Source organism: Oncorhynchus kisutch, linkage group LG11 (genome assembly GCF_002021735.2).
Source record: "Oncorhynchus kisutch isolate 150728-3 linkage group LG11, Okis_V2, whole genome shotgun sequence".
NCBI classification, from domain to species: Eukaryota; Metazoa; Chordata; class Actinopteri; order Salmoniformes; family Salmonidae; genus Oncorhynchus; species Oncorhynchus kisutch.
In genome coordinates, this window is record NC_034184.2 from 8497809 (window position 1) to 8520941 (window position 23133).

Below are 23133 nucleotides of genomic sequence, written 5' to 3' on the forward strand. Positions count from 1 at the left end.
AAGGGTACCACATGAGGGAGGAGGATGTCTTCCCTTTAACGCACAGCATTGAGAATTCCTGCAATGACAACAAGCTCAGTCCGATGATGCTGTGACACACCGCCCGAGACCATGAAGGACCCTCCACCTCCAAATTGATCTTGCTCCAGAGCAAAGGCCTCGGTGCAGTGCTCATCCCTTCAAAGATAAGCGCGAATCTGACCATCACCCCTGGTGAGACAAAAAACGCAACTAGTCAGAGAAGAGCACATTTTGCCAGTCCTGTCTGGTCCAGCGACGGTGGTTTTATGCACATAGGTGACGTTGTTGCCGGTGATGTCTGGTGAGGACCTGCCTTACAACAGGCCTACAAGCCCTCAGTCCAGCCTCTCTCAGCCTATTGCGGACAGTCTGAGCACTGATGGAGGGATTTTGCGTTCCTGGTGTAACTCGGGCAGTTGTTGTTGCCGTCCTGTACCTGTCCCGCAGGTGTGATGTTCGGATGTACCAATCCTGTGCAGGTGTTGTGACACGTGGTCTGCCACTGCGAGGACTATCAGCTGTCCATCCTGTCTCCCTGTAGTGCTGTCTTAGGCGTCTCACAGTACGGACATTGCAATATATTGCCCTGGCCACAACTGCAGTCCTCATGCCTCCTTGCAGCATGCCTAAGGCACGTTCACGCAGATGAGCAGGGACCCTTGGTGTAATGCTTGTCATCTGGGGAAGGAGAGGAGGACCAAGGTGCAGCGTGGTAAGTGTTCATATTATTTATTGAAATATGCAACACTAGACAAAACAACAAACACGACAAACAAACAGTCCTGAAAGGTGAAACAAAAACACTAAACAGGAAACAACCACCCACAAAAGACAATGGAAAACAGGCTACCTAAATATCGTTCTCAATCAGGGACAACAGTTGACAGCTGCCTCTGATTGAGAACCATACTAGGCCAAACACAGAAATAGACAAACTAACATAGACAACCCACCCAACTCACGCCCTGACCATACTAAAAGAAAAGACAAAACAAAGGAACTAAGGTCAGAACGTGACACTTGGCATCTTTCTTTTGGTGTTTTTCAGAGTCAGTAGAAAGGCCTCTTTAGTGTCCTAAGTTTTCATAACTGTGACCGTCTGTAAGCTGTTTGTGTATTAATGACTGTTTCACAGGTGCATGTTAATTAATTGTTCATGGTTCATTGAACAAGCATGGGAAACAATGTTTAAACCCTTTACAATGAATATCTGAGAAGTTATTTGGATTTTTACGTAACTATCATTGAAAGACAGGGTCCTGAAAAAGAATTTAGATCGTAATGTGACACTGATGTGGATCCTACTGTGACACTGATGTAGATGCTACTGTGTCACTGATATAGATCCTACTGTGCCACAGATATAGATCCTACTGTGACACTGATATAGATCCTACTGTGACACTGATATAGATCCTACTGTGACACTGATATAGATCCTACTGTGACACTGATATATATCCTACTGTGCCACTGATATAGATCCTACTGTACCACAGATATAGATCCTAATTTGACACTGAAATATGTCCTACTGTGACACTGATATAGATCCTACTGTGACACTGATGTATATCCTACTGTGACACTGATATAGATCCTACTGTGACACTGATATAGATCCTACTGTGATACTGATATAGATCCTACTGTGACACTGATATAGATCATAAGGTGATCACCGTACCCTACTCTCATCAACACACTGGATCCATCGGCACGGCTGGCTGATAGCTCTGTTCAGGACTACACGACAGACAAGAGCACCCACAAGTGAATATATTCATGATTTATTTTTCCATGTGATTGTGATTAACATTACCGTGGTAATATTTCTGAAATGTCTCGAAGATAAATGTGCCTTTTTCTCTCTCTCCCCTCCTCTCCATCTATGTTGTTAGAAGCTGTCATATTTTGTCAGTCCGCTAGGGACCTGTGTCTCATGCAAAGGGTGCATGTTTATTCTGTGTTATTTTTTAGTTAGCTAGTAAATAAATTATTAAACCAATTTATGAAGTATTGATGTATGAACAAGGCTGTGATTTTTGCAGATCCAAGAAGGTTACGACTGGTCAGAATGATGATGATAAGAGGTAATGATTCATATTTATTTTAAGTTGACAGAGAATGCATTCCCATTTACAGTAACGACCTAGGGAATAGGGGAGAGGAGATGAATGAGCCAATTGTAAGCTGGGAATGATTAGGTGGCCATGATGGTATGAAGGCCAGATTGGAAATTTAGCCAGGACACCAGGGTTAACTCCCCTACTCTTATGATGAGTGTCATCTTTTAGTGACCACAGAGAGTCGGGACACCTGTTTAATGTCCCATCCAAATGACAGCACCCTACACCCTGCAATGTCCCCAATCACTGCCCTGGGGAATTGGGAAAACATTTTTAGACCAGAGGAAAGGGTGCATCCTACTGGCCCTCCAACACCACTTCCAGCAGCATCTGGTCTCTCATCCAGGGATTGACCAGGATCAACCGTGCTTAGCTTCAGAAGCAAGCCAGCAGTGGGATGAAGGGTGATATGCTGATAGCAAATAAAATGACTGTTTATCAATGAAATAGATATTTACCTTATAGAGTTTAATTCAGGAGATGGTAACTCTTTAAACAAACTCTTCAGTGGTGCCCCAAATCCTAATTAGTTCATTTTTACATGATTAATTTAATCGGGTAACAATTAAACATAGTTAGTTGACTAAATAAATAACAGTCATCAGATTGATGAAAGTAAAGTCACGACAAGGAACACCTGTTAATTGAAATGCACTCCAGATGACTACCTCATGAAGCTGGTTGAGAGAATATTAAGAGCGTGCAAAGCCATCATCAAGGCAAAGGGTGGTTACTTTGAAGAATCTCAAATATAAAATATATTTTGATTTGACTAACACTTTTTGGTTACTACATGATTCCATGTGTCATTTCATAGTTTTGATGTCTCCACTAATATTCTACAATGTCGAAAATAGTCAAATAAAGACAAACCCTGGAATGAGTAGCTGTGTCCAAACCTTTGGCTGGAACTGTGGATCCTACTGTGACACTGGATGAAGACAGCAGAGGTGTATTTAGACAGCAGATGTGTATGGTTATGGATTTAGGGTTATGTCTGGTAGGTTCCTTGGTCATTTATGTGAGATTGAGGGCATCTAGCTTAGATTGTAGGATGGCCCGGGGTGTTAAGCCTGCCCCCGGTTTAGGTCTCCTAACAGTATGAACTCTGAAGATAGATGGCGGTGTCGTGACGCTGTATTAGTTAATGTGACGACTGTTGCTCATCGAATGATTAAAGGTTTCTAATTGTGTAATTAATTGAATCAAGAAATTATTAACTCATTAACCTGGGGCACCATGGGAAAATTTGTTTTATTGAGTTTCTATTTCCCAAATTAACTCAAATAATATCAGAATATAGATTTTACAACAACCGCTAATTAACCAGTTACCTCTACAGTCACGTTCTGAACGTTGCATAATCCGGAAATCTGCATGGACCCGGGTCTCACCAATGAGTTCGTACCACACCAATCTTTGTTGAATATTTATTTACAAGAAAGATAAATTGATGATAGAAGATATACATACACAAAAACACATTCTAGGCTATTGATTACAACTTAGTATAACGGGCCAACACACTATGGCGCATGTTACCCAAAATGGGGATTTAAAAGAGAGGGAAAAAAATAAAGTACACGAGAGAAATATACATTTGGGTGAATTTGTCAGCTATGCTTATTCTAACCCTAGCCTTGCCCCAAACTGCCACTCTTATGGGTCAGAATATAATGATGTAATTACGTGGGGGAGGTCTCTGTGGGTTCTCTGCGTGGACCGTTCAGGCTGCTCAATGACGCACTTTTCTGGCACAACTCTTTGGTTGTCCTCACAATGTCAGTGTCCTTTTGGCTTAGGAGTCTGTTCCCTCGCCCTTGCTCTGGAAGGGCTCTTATGAGGGCAGACAGCTCTGTAGCTCAGCGCTCACAGCGTAGGAATGAAACAGTGTAGATACGATTCGATTCGATGAGGAGTGGAGGCTAGGTAGTTCGACTTGAATTCAATCGCTTAGACACAGCTACTCATCTGTAGCTTGGGTAGAAAAAGATATCTTTGTCTTCAAACTTGTGTTGCGTTTTGGGTTTGTTTACTTTTTTAGACCTCGGCTGCAGCTTGGGTCACGTAGTCTTATCTGTAAATTGTTTACTCACAGGTTTTACACCCTCGTGTCGGAAGTGGGCGTAACCGCCTTTAGGGAAATTCTCCGGGCGTACCAAGTTATGGGCAAGTGCAGTCTCAGTGCTATGATGGGGTCTAAAACCAGACTGAAGCGTTCCATATACATTGTTTGTCTTCAAGAAGGCAGTGAGTTGCTGAGCAACAGCTTTTTCAAAAAATGTTGAGATGAATGGGAGATTCGATTTAGGCCGATAGTTTTTATATTTTCTGGGTCAAGGTTTGGCTTTTTCAAGATAGGCTTTATAACTGACACTTTTAGTGAGTTTGGTACACATCTGGTGGATAGAGAGCTGTTTATTATGTTCAACATAGGAGGGCCAAGCACAGGAAGCAGCTCTTTCAGTAGTTTAGGTGGAATAGGGTCCAGTATGCAGCTTGAAGGTTTAGAGGCCATGATCATTTTCATCGTGTCAAGAGATATAGTACTAAAACACATGAGTGTCTCCCTTGTTCCTAGGTTTTGTCAGAGTTGTGCAGACTCAGGACAACTGAGCTTTGGAGGAATACACAGATTTAAAGAGAAGTCAGTCATTTGCTTTCTAATGATCATGATCTTTTCCTCAAAGAAGTTCATGAATTTATCACTACTGAAGTGAAAGCCATCCTCTCTTGGGGAGTGATGCTTTTTAGTTAGCTTTGTGACAGTATCAAAAATACATTTTGGATTGTTCTTCGATACTGCATGGTACTGTCTTTCCAAGCTAGTCCGAAGACTTCCAGGTTGGTGTGGCGCAATTTCCGTTTCTGTATATCAGAGAGCTAGTTTCTTATGGCAAATGTTTTTGATTCTTAGGGGTGCGACTGCATCTAGGATATTGTGCAAGGTAAAATTGAGTTCCTCAGTTAGGTGGTTAACTGATTGTTGTACTCTGATGTCCTTGGGTATGTGGAGGGAGTCTGGAAGGGCATCTAGGAATCTTTGGGTTGTCCGAGAATTTATTGCACGACTTTTAATGATCCTTGGTTGGGGTCTGAGCAGATTATTTGTTGCGATTGCAAACGTAATAAAATGGTGGTCCAATAGTCCAGGATTATGAGGAAAAACATTAAGATCCACAACATTTATTCCACGGGACAAAACTAGATCCAGAGTATGACTGTGGCAGTAAGTAAGTCCGGAGACATGTCGGACAAAACCAACTGAGTCGATAATGGCACCGAATGCCTTTTGGCGTGAGTCTGTGGACTTTTCCATATGAATATTAAAGTCACCAAAATGTGAATATTATCTGCCATAACTACAAGGTCCGATAGGAATACAGGGAACTCAGTGAAGAACGCTGTATTTGGCCCAGGAGGCCTGTAAAGAGTTGCTATTAAAAATAATGTCAGAATAATAGTACAGAGAATGATTTATTTCAGCTTTTATTTATTTCATCACATTCCCAGTGGGTCAGAAGTTTACATAAACTTAATTGGTATTTGGTAGCATTGCCTTTAAATTGTTTAACTTGCTTCCCTTGAATTTTGGCACATTCCTCTTGACAGAGCTGGTGTAACTGAGTCAGGTTTGTAGGCCTCCTTGCTCGCACACGCTTTTTCAGTTCTGCCCACAAACTTTCTATAGGATTGAGGTCAGGGCTTTGTGATGGCCACTCCAATACCTTGACTTTGTTGTCCTAAAGCCATTTTGCCACAACTTTGGAAGCATGCTTGGGGTCATTGTCCATTTGGAAGACCCATTTGCGACCAAGCGTTAACTTCCTGACTGATGTCTTGAGATGATGCTTCAATACATCCAAATAATTTTCCTTCCTCATGATCTCGTCTATTTTGTGAAGTGCACCAGTCTCTCCTGCAGTAAAGCACCCTCACAACATGATGCTGCCACCCCCGTGCTTCATGTTTGGGAGGGTTCTTCAGCTTGCAAGCATCCCCCTTTTCCTCCAAACATAACAATGATCTTTATGGCAATTATGGCCATTTTTGTTTCATCAGACCAAAGGACATTTCTCCAAAAAGTACGATATTTGTTCCCATCTTCAGTTTTTTTTTATGGTGGTTTTGGAGCTGTGGCTTCTTCCTTGCTGAGTGGCATTTCAGGTTGTCAATATAAGACTCGTTTTACTTTGGACAAAGATACCTTTGTACCTGTTTCCTCCAGCATCTTCACAAGGTCCTTTGCTGTTGTTCTGGGATTGATTTGCACTTTTCGCACCAAAGTACGTTCATCTCTAAGAGACAGAATGCGTCTCCTTCCTGAGCGGTATGATGGCTGCGTAGTCCCATGGTGTTTATACTTGCGTACTATTGTTTGTACAGATGAGCGTGGTACCTTCAGGTGTTTGGAAATTGCTCCCAAGGATGAGCCAGACTTGTGGAGGTCTACAATTTTCTTTTGATTTTTTTCATGATGTCAAGCAAAGAGGCACTGAGTTTGAAGGTATGCCTTGGAATACATCCACGGGTACACCTCCAACTGACTCAAAGCTTCTGACATAATTTTAGGGAATTTTCCAAGCTGTAAACAGTCAACTTAGTGTATGTTAACGTGAGTGAAATAATCTGTCTGTGAACAATTGTTGGAAAAATGACTTGTGTCATGCACAAAGTAGATGTCCTAACCAACTTGCAAAAACTACAGTTTGTTAATTAACAAGAAATGTGTGGAGGGGTTGAAAAACGAGTTTTAATGACTCCATCCTAAGTGTATGTAAACTTCCGACTTTAACTGTATGTTAATGAGTGAGAAACAACCATTCCTAACACACACAGCATGCTAGCAGATACCCATAGACTTCTATTCATTGTGCTAATGCTAGTTAGCTTAGGCTCACGAAGCTACCTCTAACTTTATTCATACTGGACGCAGAAACATGGTATCCACGAGTTCATCTGATTCTGTGGATGTATGAAAACTTTGCCAAAATCCCTTAGTGATGCCTTTAATGCAGTAAGTTACTGAAACAATTACAAAAACGGTGAATAGTCAAATCAGTGAGCAGCTGCTCTTGATCATTGTCATGAAGCCACAGCTGCTCGCTCGTGTTAGTGAGTGTCAATGTCCACTTTAGGTATAATGCCAGGAGCCAATTGTGGATTTGACTGGTCTAATGCAGTTACAACCGATATGCGGATGTCGGCTAAAGCAGATCTGCTTGACTAGAACCCTAAACATTCAAATCGCTTTGCTGCAGGATTATTTTGCTGTGACAATTTAGGTCAAATTAAGAGCCTACATCTGTACTTCCCTCATGTCAAACAGAGCAGTTCAGCATGAGCTGGAGAGAGACATCAGCGACAAGGTGACAGCTCAGATGATAGATAAGAGATTTCACCATCTCAGGAACGTGTCAGATGGGATCAGCTACTACAGAGGGATTGTTAGACTTGACCCTTTGTGAGTAGTACCCACCCACTAGTTTAGGGCAGAGGGTCGAGAGACTTGACCCTTTGTGAGTAGAACCTACCCACTAGTTTAGGGCAGAGGGGTCGAGTGACTAGACCCTTTGTGAGTAATACCCACCCACTAGTTTAGGGCAGAGGGGTCGAGAGACTTGACCCTTTGTGAGTAGTACCCACCCACTAGTTTAGGGAAGAGGTTTCGAGCGACTTGACCCTTTGTGAGTAGTACCCACCCACTAGTTTAGGGAAGAGGGTCCGAGCGACTTGACCCTTTGTGAGTAGTACCCACCCACTAGTTTAGGGAAGAGGGGTCGAGTGACTTGACCATTTGGGAGTAGTACCCACCCACTAGTTTAGGGCAGAGGGGTTGAGAGACTGAACCCTTCTATAGTCAGAGGCCCTACCCATTCACAAGTTTAGAAGTTAATGTTATACAGCTGTCTGATTGGAATGGAATATCTACCTATCGACAGAGGTGTGTTAAATGTTCTTAGAATATAAAGCACTCAATCCCAAACGTAACCACTACGCCTGTGTGTCTCCTGGCGTAGGACCTTCCAGTCCTCACCACTGTGGCCTTATTGTACTTATTCTCCATCTTGACCATCCTCTCCCTGCCCGACTCGTGGTCTAAGTTCACAGACGACAACATCCTTCACTCCCAGAGACAGCGTGCGGTGTCCCACAAGCTGCGTGATGAGATTGAGATCCTGCTGAGCACCACGTCCAACGAGATGTGGAACCAGTTCAACACGGTCAACGTGGCCTTCACCAACGGTATGTCAGAGACCACCAACGCCAAGAACAGACTGCAGACACACCTGGCTAAGGTGACTAATGGTTCCCTGACCAATGACCATCAGGTTCATCTCTCATGTTCTAGTTCCTTTTCCATTCAGTTCCATTCAACTCATTGAGATGCAGTTTGGTTGTTTCTTGCTATACATCATTGTTCTTCAACATCAGGTCCACGGGGTAGTAAGGAAGGCATCCTAAACTGCCTGCATACCATAGCTGATTATTTCTGAGTTTTGGCTGCTGTCTATGATGTGTCTCTAACTATTGAAGAGTTTATTACATTTTTGTGAAATCTTTTATGACAATAGAGAACAAATGTTTATTATTATCTAATTGCTTTTACTGTTTAATGAATGAGGAGAAAAATAAATCTCCTTTCATGCCCTTTTACTTGAGTCTAACAATCAGTGTTTAATGGGCAGAGACATGCAGACGAAGACCATGTAAGTATTGTGGAATGATCACCCTCTCCACTGGTCTAGGCCTTATATGCACTGTCATCTTGTTATGGAAGCCAGGCATGCAAAGTAACTCACCAAACTCTGTTTACTGCAAAGATAATAGTCTTCTCAAAAGAGGGACACCAAAAATAGATATCTCTGCATTGCCTGTGTTCAGCACTTTCCACTGATACATACCCTGGGTAGTGGAGTAGTGGACACTGGAGCCCATTGTTGTTAAAGGGCTAATTGGAGGTTGCTGGGCTCTATCCACCTCAGCAGTTCTCTGGTCTTATTCATTGACAGCAGCTATGATGTGAGGCACTCAGTCTTTAATTAAGCCAGTCAGCCAGCCAGTCAGTCAGACAGGGATGGTTCTGAGGAGTGGTGGAGTGATTCATGGGAATGAGATTACATGATAATATGATGGTGGGATGAGAAGGAGGAGGGTATTGTATACAGTACAGTGTTCTTCTGACTTGATTTAAAGTTACAGTTGGGGTTGATTTTGCTTTTATCCATGGTGACTAAAAATGTCACATCACCTGATCGTGTGGTGTAAATCAACAAATCAACAAGTTTATTTGAGTGTCCTAGAACTCTTTACCACAAACCCTTACCCAGCAGGCAAAACTGGTTGCAAAGACATCCAGAGCATACAACCAGATACAACCAGATTATAACCTGATTACAACCAGATTATAACCAGATTACAACCAAATTACAACCAGATTAAAACCAGATTATAACCAGATTACACTGGGGGCTCCCGAGTGGCGCACCGGTCTAAGGCACTGAGTCTCAGTGCTAGAGGTGTCACGACAGACACCCTGTTTCGAATCCAGGCTGTATCACAACCGGCCATGATTGGGAGTCCCATAGGGAGGTGTACAATTGGCCCAGCATCGTCCGGGTTTGGCCAGAGTAGGCCATCATTGAAAATTAGAATACGTTTTTAACTGGTTTGCCTAGTTAAATAAAGCTTAAATAAATAAAAATACAACCATATTATAACCAGATTACAACCAGTTCCGGTTGTAACATTGTAATTACAACCGCTAGAACTGCTCTCCTCCTAAACAACTCAAATTCCTCTGTTTCCTTACTCCCTGGATCATCTCAACATCCCTTTCTCCTGTTTCTCCAGGAAATCTTCCAGACCGAGATACTAATAGATAGCCTGAAGAAGGCCCTGAGGGACAAGGAGTGCCCCCTGATGGTGGCCCAGACCAGACTGGATGAGAGGACACGTAGGCCTACCGTGGAGCTCTGCAGGACAACCCACACCACAGGTAGGGCTTGGGCAAGTGTAGGTATTTTATAGCCAGTATGTTTTACACTTACATTCCCTCCTTTATTCTCTGTTTACTACTTCTTCAATCTGATTGTCTTGTCTGTCCCTGTCCTTGTCTCTGTCCCTGTTCCCCATCCCTGTTTCCATCCCAATCTCCAAACTGGTGGGAGAAGTGAAGGAGATAGAGGACACCATCCACAAGCTGCGTGAGAGTCTGATGGAGGCAGAAAACACCCTGCAGAAGTTGGTGAAGACCAAGGCTGCCCTGGAGCATGACCTGTCCATCAAGGCTAACTCCCTGTTCCTGGTCAGGAGAAGTACATGGGCATGAGGAAGAGCTTCCCCAGCACCCCACGCCTGGTGGGATACACCTAAAGCTATCGCATAGTATAACTAAGGGTGGTGGGATACACCTAAAGCCCTCACACAGCACTGTATACACTAAGAGTGGTGAGCTACATTCTGGCCATGACACAGTACTGTATACACTAACTGAGCCCCAGAGGCTTTCCTGGTCAAGAGCATTGCTCATAGCCAAGGAAAATTCCTGTATCCCATAGCAATGAGCACCACATAAGGATTGGGTAAATTCATTATTCTATTATTATTATTCGAACATGCTGGTCATTTATGAACATTTGAACATCTTGGCCATGTTCTGTTATAATCTCCACCCGGCACAGCCAGAAGAGGACTGGCCACCCCACATATGCTCTCTCTAATTCTCTCTTTCTTTCTCTCTCTCAGAGGACCTGAGCCCTAGGACCATGCCCCAGGACTACCTGACATGATGACTCTTTGCTGTCCCCAGTCCATCTGACCGTGCTGTTGCTCCAGTTTCAACTGTTCTGCCTTATTATTATACGACCATGCTGGTCATTTATGAACATTTGAACATCTTGGCCATGTTCTGTTATAATCTCCACCCGGCACAGCCAGAAGAGGACTGGCCACCCCACATAGCCTGGTTCCTCTCTAGGTTTCTTCCTAGGTTTTGGCCTTTCTAGGGAGTTTTTCCTAGCCACCGTGCTTCTACACCTGCATTGCTTGCTGTTTGGGGTTTTAGGCTGGGTTTCTGTACAGCATTTTGAGATATCAGCTGATGTACGAAGGGCTATATAAATAAATTTGATTTGATTTGATATACACTATTATTTCTACACTATTGTACCGACCTGAACTGTACTGTTCTGGCTCCGCTTTTCACATTGTCCTTTCTTGATTGGTTCCAGGCAAGCCCATCTGAGCTATAGTGCTCAGGCCTGGTTCTTCCTACACTGAGGAACTAGAGCAGTATAGCTCAGGAGGGCTTGGCTCGGCTATAGAGAATGATAGAGGACTCTAATGGCCAAGAGCTTGATTTAGCATGGGCAGCGCCATTAAAGACGTTCACCATTTTGGAGTAGGCAACTGGGTGGGACTTCCTACGGGTTAAGGAAAGATCAATAATTCCTTCCAGGTCATCAGGAGGGATCAGCCAATCTATTATACTCGTAAGTAAACAATCCACCCAAAACATTTTTTATTGATGTTTATCAATTTTGTTTATCAAGTTTTGGAATGTTTATTGATCTTGTCTTTTCCTACTAACACTGACTTTGCGGCTAATCACTATTAAATAAAAATGTACTTACTATGACTGTGATATGTGGTTGTCCCACCCACTATCTTCCTATGAATGCACTTACTGTAAGTTAAACTTGACACTATCAAGGCTGACACAAGGACTTGTCACTGATTTCTCATATACACTGTTTATACAAAAGTATGTGGACACCCCTTTAAATTTGTGGATTTGACTATTTCAGCAACACCCGCTGCTGACAGGTGTATAAAATTGATCACAATTGCTTGTATATGTAATCTCCATATACAAGCAATTGCAGTAGAATGGCCCTACTGAAGATCTCAGTGACTTTCAACGTGGCATCGTCATAAAAGGCATCCTTTCCAACAAGTCAGTTCGTCAAATGTATGCCCTGCTAGAGCTGCTCCAGTCAACTGTAAATGCTGTTATTATGAAGTGAAAACGTCTAGGGGCAACAACGACAGCCGTGAAGTGGTAGGCCACAGAACAGGACCGCCGAGTGCTGAAGCAAGTAGCGTGTAAAAATCGTCTGTCCTCGGGTGTAACACTGACTACTGAGTTCCAAACTGACTCTGGAAGCAACATCAGCACAATAACTGTTTGTCGGGAGCTTCATGAAATGGGTTTCCATGGCTGAGCAGCCGCATACAAGCTTAAGTTAAGTGGTCTAAATCACGCCGCCATTGGACTCTAGGAAAGTGGAAAGGCATTCTCCGCAGTGATGAATCACGCTTCACCATCTGGCAGTCCAACAGATGAATCTGAGTTTAGCGGATGCCAGGAGAACGCTACCTGCCCAAATGTGCCAACTGTAAAGTTTGGTGGAGGAGGACTAATGGTCTGGGGCTGTTTTTCATGGTTCAAACTAGGCCCCTTAGTTCCAGTGAAGGGAAATCTTAATGCTACAGCATACAATGACATTCTAGATGATTCTGTGCTTCCAACTTTGTGGCAACAGTTTGGGATACACTTTCCTATTTCAGCATGACAATGCCCCCTTGCACAAAGTGAGATCCATACAGAAGTGGTTTGCCGAGATCGGTGTGGAAGAACTTGACTGCACAGAGCTCTGACCTCAACCCCATCAAACACCTTTGGGATGAATTGGAACGCAGACTGGGAGCCAGGCTTAATCACCCAACATCAGTGCCCGACCTCACGAATGGTCTTGTGGCTGAATGGAAGCAAGTCCCTTCAGCAATGTTCTAACATCTAGTGGAAAGCCTTCACAGAAGAGTGGAGGCTCTTATAACAGCAACACTCACTAAATCATTCCTTTTCCTAATTTTCTTGAGATTTAAGTTGGGTCCCACACATCTCTTTTTCTTTCTCCATCCCTCCATCCTTCTTTCTTTTTCATATCCAAACATCTGTTGTGTCTTCCGTTGTGTATTTTCTAGACATCCATCTCTAAGGTCATGCCAATAGACAGGGAGGGCTTAACATCCTGTTGTCCAATGAAATATCTGGTAAGCAGGCCTGGGTCTAAGCTGTGAGGTTTACCAGATGGGAAAAGCTGTTCATGACTCCACATAAATCCTACTTCTTTCACTCCATGTTAAAGCGAAGTACGACAACATCACAATCGGCACCACCAAAACTAAAGAAGAGTTTCACTACGGAAATACCTTCCAATGGGTTGACCTAAGAAGAGATAAACAAAGAGTTATCGCTGAAGAAATCCCTGTTGTTTTAAGTGTGTGTGTGTGTGTGTGTGTGTGTGTACGCACAAGCTTGTTTTTGTGTTAAATGATTCAGGTGTGCTGCGTTTTAGAACTTTAGTTTATGTTATCCATTGTGTGTACAGAGCTGCCCGTTTGTCACTCACACTCACACACACACACACACACACACACACACACACACACACACACACACACACACACACACACACACACACACACACACACACACACACACACACACACACACACACACACACAAACACACACACACACGCACACACTGTAGTCGCTCCCCTCCCCTCTGCCATACAAACAGTATTTTCTTGACTGTGATCTTCAGGAGTAAATACATGGGGAGGGGTGGGTCCTGCTGTGGGCTCTAGCGTTCCTACCCTCCAGTGTGTGTTTACCCCCCCACACATCCCCTGTCCGGGGGAAGGCGTCAGCATGCTTCAGATAGGCTGACGAACCAAACGTGTGCTCGCATAAACAAATACCTCAATATAGTCACAATTAATTAACACAAGAAGATTAACTCAAGAAATCTTTCACTAATTTGGACCTTTTTGCCTAGGAGATCTAAGTCGGGAAATTTTGTATCTGATTAGTATGATTGATGCAGTATTTCTCATGTGAAAAAGTCGGGAAATTTTGTATCTGATTAGTATGATTGATGCAGTATTTCTCATGTGAAAAAATGTGCATGAGGACGAGTCTTCTCTCGTTGAATGACAACAGGCACTTCATTGAAAAATCACTACTGTTGATGAATCGCCGACGAGGGGGCAACTGACTTCGGCTACCAACTTTCTTTTGCATCTAGAAAAAAATGTATGTGCCAGAACAGCCGAAAAAAAACCTTACTGAAGTCCAAAACGAACAAAACCGTCACAAATGTCTTCATGATATATGCCCAAACTGTTCCGAACTGTTTGGGCTGGGAAGCATGTGGACGCCTCAACACATTACTGAGCTCCATCGTTACCAGACACGGGCCCCCTATTGCTTCCCTTACTTAACTAGGCTCACATCTCTCATTGCTCAGTGATTAGACTTACTTATGGTTAGACAGGTCTCTCTCTCTCCCTCTCTCCCTCTCCCTCTATCTCTATCTCTATCTCTATCTCAACACCACAGCCGGGAGGACTGAGGACCCACTTAGAGACATGCCGGGGTGTCCGTTTTTGATCTGACACAGTTCCCCTTTGACCTCCTCTCCCTACACCCTTGGTGTTTTTCCTATTTTGTTGCATTACAACCTGTAATTTAAATATTTTTTAATTTGGATGTCATGTAATGGACATACACAAAATGGTCCAAAATGGGGAACTGAAACTTATTTCAAAAAATGTAACAAAAAAAAATGAAGCCCCTAAATAAGATCTGGTGCAACCAATTACCTTCTGAAGTCACATATTTAGGTAAATAAAGTCCACCTGTGTGCAATCTAAGTGTCACTTGATCTTTCACATGATCTCAGTATATATACAGTACACCTGTTCTGAAAGGCCCTAGTGACTGCAACTCCACAAAGCAAGGGGCAACAAGGGGCAACAAGGGGCAACACCAAGCAAGCAACACCATGTACAACCGGGAAGAACTATTGGATATAAGAGCAATGTCATTTTACCAACATTACAACCAGGAATACGACTTTCCCACCGTGCTTCTACACCTGCATTGCTTGCTGTTTGGGGATTTAGGCTGGGTTTCTGTACAGCACTTTGAGATATCAGCTGATGTAAGAAGTGCTATATACAGTGCCTTGCGAAAGTATTCGGCCCCCTTGAACTTTGCGACCTTTTGCCACATTTCAGGCTTGTTTGAAGTCTGAAATGTGGCAAAAGGTCGCAAAGTTCAAGGGGGCCGAATACTTTCGCAAGGCACTGTAGAAGCACAAGCATTTCGCTACACTCGCATTAACATCTGCTAACCTTGTGTATGTGACCAATACAATTTTATTTTATTTTATTTGAAGACCAAGGAGCTCTCCAAACAGGTCAGAGACAAAGTTGTGGAGAAATACAGATCAGGGTTGGGTTATAAAAAAATATCTGAAACGTTTTACATCCCACAGAGCACCATTAAATCTTTTTTTTTAAATGGAAAGAATATGGCACCACAACAAACCTGCCAAGAGAGGGCCGCCCACCAAAACTCACAAACCAGGCAAGGAGGGCATTAATCAGAGAGTCAACAAAGATACCAAAGATAACCCTGAAGGAGCTGCAAAGCTCAACAGTGGAGATTGGAGTATCTGTCCATAGGACCACTTTAAGCCATACACTCCACAGTCCTGGGCTTTATGGAAGTGTGTCCAGAAAAAAATCATTGCTTAAAGATAAAATAAGCAAACACATTTGGTGTTCACCAAAAGGCATGTGGGAGACTCACCAAACATATGGAAGAAGGTACTCTCGTCAGATGAAAATGTAGCTTTTTAGCCATCAAGGAAAACGTTATGTCTGCGCAAACCAAACACCTTTCATCACCCCAAGAGCACCATCCCCACAGTGAAGCATGGTGGTGGTGGCAGCATCATGCTGTGGGGATGTTTTTCATCAGAATGGACTGGGAAACTGGTCAGAATTGAAGGGAATGATAGATGGTGCTAAATACAGGGAAATTCTTGAGGGAAACCTGTTTCAGTCTTCCAGAGATTTGAGACAATGACCTTAAGCATACTGCTAAAGCAACACTCGAGTGGTTAAAGGGGAACCATTTCAATGTCTTGGATTGGCCTAGTCAAAGCCCGACCTCAATCCAATTGAGAATCTGTGGTATGACTTTAAGAATTGCTGTACTCCAGCTGAACCCATCCACCGTGAAGAAGCTGGAGCAGTTTTGCCTTGAAGAATGGGCAAAAATCCCAGTGGCTAGATGCGCCAAGCTTAAAGAGACATACCCCAAGAGACTTGCAGCTGTAATTGCTGCAAAAGGTGGCTTTACAAAATATTGACTTTGGGGGAGTGAATAGTTATGCACGCTCAAGTTTTGTTTTTTAGTCTTATTTTTTGTTGGTTTCACCCAAAAAAATCATAATTTTGCTTCTTCAAATTGGTAGTCATGTTGTGTAAATCAAATGATACAAACCCCCCCAAAAATATTTTTTAATTCCAGGTTCTAAAGCAAAAATAAATGAACAATGCAAAGGGGGTGAATACTTTTGCAAGCCACTGTATATAATTATTATTTATAGTTTTTTTTAATGAAATTCGATTTTCCAGATGTGAGTCTTGTTAAACTAAATAATTTACTTGTTGATATTATTGAACTCTAGCGATATTAATGCATTGCTATACATTATTCACTTTCATTTACACTCCTTACTGTCCACACAAGGAATTTTCCTTAGACAACGACGCTATTTTAATCAAATCTATTTGTATAGATCAGTCAGTTGAAAAAACATGATATTACATGACATCATAGGGCAATACCTCTGAATGAACCCAAGTATGATTCTGGTTATGATAATGTTACCTGATTATTTCACAACCAAATCCAAGGTGGTTTTCTATTATCACAACATTGTCATATCAGTGCGATGGTGAGAAGTCGAACCCTAATAAGTATTTAGCATGACTTGTTTCATGAAATAATAGGAAGAGTTTAAAACAAATGTATATTGGTTCTGGGGATGATGTTATACATTTATTTTTGCTAGTTTTGTAATAATCCTAGTCCTCGTTGTGAAATATCAGCTTTCTCTTTTGGTCATGAGAAGAAAAAAAGCGTCCCAACATCAGTTACTGCAGTTGTGCTGACCGTTAGAGTGAAGAAAGAGGAAGCTTGAGATAGTCAAGATAAGATGTGTTTCTCTGTATTGGTTTCTTATCATAACTGACATTAGCGCAAGTAGTTACGCCTACTGCATTACTTATCAAATCAAACTTTATTTGTCACATGTGCGTGAGGGTAGACATTGAAATACTTACTTACATGCCCTTCACCAACAGTGCAGTTCAAGAAGAAAAAATATTTACAAAGTAGGCTAAAGTAATAATAAAAAGTAACACAATAAGAAGAACAATAGCGAGGCTATATACAGGGGGCAACGGTACTGAGTCAGTGGGCGGGAGTACAGGTTAGTTGAGGTCATTTGTACATGTAGGTAGGGGTGAAGTGACTATGCATAGATAATAAACAGTGAGTAGCAGCAGTGTACTGTACAAAAGTAAGGGGGGGTGTCAATGTAAATTGTCCAGTGGCGATTTGATTAATTGTTCAACAGTCTTGTGGCTTGGGGGTAGAAGCAGTTGAGAAGCCTTTTGGTCCTAGACTTGGTGCTCCAGTACCGCTTGCTGTGCGGTATCAGAGAAAACAGTCTATTATTTGGGTGACTAGAGTCTCTGACAATTTTATGGACTTTCCTTTGACACCGCCTACAACTTAGGTCCTGGATGGCAGGACGCTTGGTCCCAGTGATGTACTGGGCCATTCACACTACGCTCTGTAGCGCCTTACGTCAGATACCGAGCAGTTGCCTTACCAGGCGGTGATGCAACCAGTGCTCAATGCTCTCAATGGTGCAGCTGTAGAACCTTTTTAGGATCTGGGGACCCATGCCAAATCTTTTCAGTCTCCTGAGGGGGAAAAAAAATGTCATGCCCTCTTCATGACTGTCTTGGTATGTTAGGACCATCATAGTTTGTTGGTGATGTGGACACCAAGGAACTTGAAACTCTCGCTCCACTACAGCCCCATCGACGTTAATGGGGACCTGTTCGGCCCGCCTTTTCCTGTAGTCCACGATCAGCTCCTTAGTCTTGCTCACATTGAGGGAGAGGTTGTTGTCCTGGCACTACACTGCCAGTTCTCTGACCTCCTCCCGATAAGCCAGTGTGGAGTGCGATTGAGATTTCGTCATCTGTGGATCTGTTGCTGCGGTATGCGAATTGGATTGGGTCTAGGGTGTCCGGGAGGGTGCTGTTGATTTGAGCCATGACCAGCCTTTCAAAGCACTTCATGGCTACCGATGTGAGAGCCACTGGGCAGTAATCATTTAGGCAGGTTACCTTCGCTTCCTTGGGCACAGGGACTAGGTGGTCTGCTTGAAACATGAAGGTATTACAGATTGGTCAGGGAGAGGTGGAAAATATCAGTGAGGACACTTGACAGTTGGTCAGCGCATGCTTTAAGTACATGTCCTGGTAATCCATCTGGCCAAGTGGCTATATGAATGTTGACCTGTTTAAAGGTTTTGTTCACATCGGCTACCGAGCGCATTATCACACAGTCATCCAGAACAGCTGGTGCTCTCGTGCATGCTTCGGTGTTGCTTGCTTGCATGCTTTTCTTCACGTGAAAGTCAGGGATCTGGGCCTGTTCCAGTGAAAGCAGGATATCCTTCTCGTCGGAGTCGTTAAAGGAAAAAGTTTCTTCCAGTCCGCGGTGAGTAATCTCTGTTCTGATGTCCAGAAGTTATTTTTTGTCGTTAGAGACGGTAGCAGCAACATTATGTACACAATAAGTGACACAAAATGCTAAAAAAAACCTCACAAAATAGCACGATTGATTTGGAGAATGTAAAACGTCAGCCATGTTCTTCTGCGCCATCTTGTTCTATCCCTTTCTTTCTCAGTATTGACACAGGCTAATGAAACCTGTCATAAAATTCACTCATATCACTCACCAGCATACCCCACATAACTCTGTTCCATCAAACAAAGTGATATGATAAGATGTGTAACTGCAAACGGACTTTCATGGGTCATTAGCAACATTTTGAATCACGCTGGGTTAAAGAGAGATGGCCAACTCACGGAGACTTGAGTCTGAAGATTACACAGTGAAATTGAGAGGAACGCCTGGACGATCTATATGATTGATCTGTTGTTCTCTCCTTCTGTTGAGAGAGATCAGGCGAGAGAGAGATAGGTGGGTGGGTGGGGTGAAGGGGTGACGGGAGACAGAGTTAGCAGACTGCTCTTTCCTGCTGAATCATAGCGTGGGATGATTTGAGAATTCTGCTCTGCATTTCTTTTCATTCGCTGTTGTTTATTTATATTTCTGTCTCTAAGGAGACAACAGGAAGTGTGGTAGTTAGAAGAAGATGATGAAAATGGGGAAGAAGGAGAAAAGAGGAAGTCAGGCGGGGAGAGCACAGCAGTTCCTCACACCACCGCAAACTGATTCTGATCTCAGATTATCACATTATCATCATAAGAAGCACAAACACCTCATCTCTCTAGAGTTGCTATAGTTAGCACTGTATCCTTATAGAAAGTCACAGCTCTATGCGACAACCCTCACCTCCAGGGCGTTGATATAATTTACAGGGTAATGATTCTGTAGGTCAATGGTATTTTCATATAAAACCGAGTCACAAATTAGCATATTTCAGTGGCTGTGTCCGCAATGGCACTCTATTCCCTATGTAGTAGACTACTCTGGTCAAAAGTCATGCACTATGTAGGGAGAAGGGTGCCATTTCATACGCAGACTCCATTGTGGATTTAAGCGGCCGCTGAAGGACGGGATGTCAGTGGACATTTTTATTTATTTAAAAAAAATTATTTCACCTTTATTTAACCAGGTAGGCTAGTTGAGAACAAGTTCTCATTTGCAACTGGGACCTGGCCAAGATAAAGCATAGCAGTGTGAACAGACAACACAATTAACAAGTCAATAACACAGTAGAAAAAAAAGTCTATAGACATTGTGTGCAAAAGGCATGAGGAGGTAGGCGAATAATTACAATTTTGCAGATTAACACTGGAATGATAAATGATCAGATGGACATGTACAGGTAGAGATATTGGTGTGCAAAAGAGCAGAAAAGTAAATAAATAAAAACAGTATGGGGATGTGGTAGGTGAAAATGGGTGGGCTATTTACCAATAGACTATGTACAGCTGCAGCGATCGGTTAGCTGCTCAGATAGCAGATGTTTGAAGTTGGGGAGGGATTTTTGCAATTCGTTCCAGTCACAGGCAGCAGAGTACTGGAACGAAAGGCGGCCAAATGAGGTGTTGGCTTTAGGGATGATCAGTGAGATACACCTGCTGGAGCGCTTGCTACGGATGGGTGTTGCCATCGTGACCAGTGAACTGAGATAAGGCGGAGATTTACCTAGCATGGACTTGTAGATGAACTGGAGCCAGTGGGTCTGGCGACGAATATGTAGCGAGGGCCAGCCGACTAGGGCATACAAGTCGCAGTGGTGGGTGGTATAAGGTGCTTTAGTGACAAAACGGATGGCACTGTGATAAACTGCATCCAGTTTGCTGAGTAGAGTGTTGGAAGCAATTTTGTAGATGACATCGCCAAAGTCGAGGATCGGTAGGATAGTCAGTTTTGCTGGTGATGCTGGTCAGCAGTGATGCTGGTCAGGCGTGCGGGTGCAGGCAGCGAACGGTTGAAAAGCATGCATTTGGTTTTACTAGCGTTTAAGAGCAGTTGGAGGCCACGGAAGGAGTGTTGTATGGAATTGAAGCTCGTTGGGAGGTTAGATAGCACAGTGTCCAAGGACGGGCCGGAAGTATATAGAATGGTGTCGTCTGCATAGAGGTGGATCAGGGAATCGCCCGCAGCAAGAGCAACATCATTGATATACACAGAGAAAAGAGTCGGCCCGAGAATTGAACCCTGTGGCACCCCCATAGAGACTGCCAGAGGACCGGACAGCATGCCCTCCGATTTGACACACTGAACTCTGTCTGCAAAGTAATTGGTGAACCAGGCAAGGCAGTCATCCGAAAAACCGAGGCTACTGAGTCTGCCGATAAGAATATGGTGATCGACAGAGTCGAAAGCCTTGGCAAGGTCGATGAAGACGGCTGCACAGTACTGTCTTTTATCGATGGCGGTTATGATATCGTTTAGTACCTTGAGCGTGGCTGAGGTGCACCCGTTACCGGCTCGGAAACCAGATTGCACAGCGGAGAAGGTACGGTGGGATTCGAGATGGTCAGTGACCTGTTTGTTGACTTGGCTTTCGAAGACCTTAGATAGGCAGGGCAGGATGGATATAGGTCTGTAACAGTTTGGGTCCAGGGTGTCTCCCCCTTTGAAGAGGGGGATGACTGCGGCAGCTTTCTAATCCTTGGGGATCTCAGACGATATGAAAGAGAGGTTGAACAGGCTGGTAATAGGGGTTGCGACAATGGCGGCGGATAGTTTCAGAAATAGAGGGTCCAGATTGTCAAGCCCAGCTGATTTGTACGGGTCCAGGTTTTGCAGCTCTTTCAGAACATCTGCTATCTGGATTTGGGTAAAGGAGAACCTGGAGAGGCTTGGGCGAGTAGCTGCGGGGGGGGCGGAGCTGTTGGCCGAGGTTGGAGTAGCCAGGCGGTACCATCACCCCGTGCTTTGTTTGTCTGAGGAGGAAATGTAAACCTGATGACCAGACTACCTGGAGGTAATGTAAACTTGATGATCAGACTACCTGGAGGGAATGTAAACTTGATGATCAGACTACCAGGAAGTAATGTAAACCTGACAAGGAGACCTCCAGACTAGAGCTCAGGGATTGTAAACTAGTAGATTCAACACGTTATGTTTCTCAGACCCCACAATATTCACCCAACCACCTCAAACGCACATACTCACAAAATGTGCCAGAGATTCTTCTGCATGCCATTGTACCCTAACACACACCATGTGCCTACAGCTTTTCCTGTAAGTGGGTGTACGTTTGAGAGAGACTGCATCTCTCTTTAAATAGCTGGGCAGGCCTTAACGGTCCATTGTGACACATCTGGGCTGTTTCAGAAAGACGGAGGGAGAGGGGCAGATCGGGTCCAGGGGAGGTGGTGGTACTGTGATGATGGTGGGAGGGAAGCTTTTGAACTAACAATTAAGGTCCAACAGAGAGGAGCACGTCACACTCTGATGCCATCCCAGGACGTAGGGAGTAACCTAACAAGCAACCTAACCCTCGCCTGACCAGTAGCAATGTCCTCAGTAGTTACCATTTGTCCCTTACTCCTGACCTACTAGGCAGGAATCCCACCTGGAACCTATTGCTTCACTGTCCATCAATAACCAACTGTAAGTCTGGAACCTACTGCTTCACTGTCCATCAATAACCTACTGTATGTCTGGAACCTACTGCTTCACTGTCCATCAATAACCAACTGTAAGTCTGGAACCTACTGCTTCACTGTCCATCAATAACCTACTATATGCCAAGGTGCATAGAAATACGTTCTGGCTCGTGGTGGCCCAACACCCTATTAAGAAACTTTATGTTGGTGTTTCCTTTATTTTGGCCGTTATCTGTAGATCAATCACTGTGAGCTAGTTTCTGACAGAGATGCAATGCTAGAATCTGATCAGATCCTGACCTGTTAACTGTCTCCCAGCTGGGTTGGCTCTGGGCCTCTGGTAAACAGATGGGGTAATGTAACACTCCCAAGCGGTTGGCACGTCCACCCACCCACACAATAACTCTTGTCAGTCTTTTACAAACATTAGCATATATGGGGCTAGGAGGGTGCGCTAAGCAGCTTTTCATTTCAGGCAGTAGTGAGATACTCTATTATCCTAGTCCCAGATCTGTGCTCTGTTTGGCAAGGCATTGATATGGATATGCTGAATAAACTGATCTGGGACCAGACTACCACTCCTTGGCTCCTCTGGGGCAGTATAATGTCTCCATATCACTGTGTGTGTGTGTGTGTGTGTGTGTGTGTGTGTGTGTGTGTGTGTGTGTGTGTGTGTGTGTGAGTGTGTGTGTGTGTGTGTGTGTGTGTGTGTGTGTGTG

At 43.6% G+C, this 23133-nt stretch overlaps 1 pseudogene; it reads left to right on the plus strand.

Moving 5' to 3' along the window:
- The first annotated feature begins 7468 nt into the window (after positions 1 to 7468).
- Positions 7469 to 10526, plus strand: LOC109898962 (tektin-3-like; annotated as a pseudogene).
- Positions 10527 to 23133: the final 12607 nt, after the last annotated feature.